Here is an 831-nt window from a genome sequence, read left to right as displayed (position 1 = left end):
TTTTTTTTCTTTCTCTTTTTTTATCAACAAAATCATCAAGGTATTTCTCAGAGAAACAGCAAACTTATTTTCAATCAAATGGCTACACTTCGATATAAATATTTTCCAGGCTGTGACTTACAGAAATATCACTATTATTATTTGATAATGATTTCTTCATATTGAACGGACAAGCTTCGTCATATTCTCACTGCTCATTCATACAACATTCTGTGAAATTAGGTTACCTGTTAAACTTTTTTTTCTCTTTTATAACGTCTTTACATACACAGTTAATACTTTTGAACTATGGCAAGTAATACGGTCACAGAAAGCAATTTCTTTTACAAGAGTTTTTTTTCTACCATGATAATATAATATTTTTCCCTTTATAATAAACCAGTCATGTGAGTACTACAACTAGTTTTAGATTTTACCCGAAGATCGCTAATGGGAGAATCCTAACTTAATTAATAGTAAAGCGTAGATCAAAAGAAAAAAAAAATGCATATACCGAATATTCAATTAAATATCTAAAGAAAATATATATATAAACTTAATACATGGAAGGAAAACGAACGACTTTTTCTCCCGTTGGTTTCTTTCGCCGTAACACAACCTGGAACTAAATCGGGCACATTGCGAAGCTCACTCCTGAAGGATTGCCGCCCTGGGGAAGCCGCGCCCTCGTTCCCCTCTGCCATTTATCACCCAGACTCGAATGTTAATTATTTTCGTCATTAAAATCGATCTTGCTATCGCGCCCATCCGTTCGGGTGTTGAGGGAGATGGATTCCTTCGGCTGGCTGTTTGTTAAGCCGAAAGTGTGCGAGATTTTTGCTTGCTCTTTGG

The sequence above is a fragment of the Penaeus monodon genome, chromosome 20, assembly GCF_015228065.2.
Source record: "Penaeus monodon isolate SGIC_2016 chromosome 20, NSTDA_Pmon_1, whole genome shotgun sequence".
Classification (NCBI taxonomy): Eukaryota; Metazoa; Arthropoda; class Malacostraca; order Decapoda; family Penaeidae; genus Penaeus; species Penaeus monodon.
The sequence above is the reverse complement of the archived record's forward strand: the minus strand, read 5'-3'. Positions refer to the sequence as shown.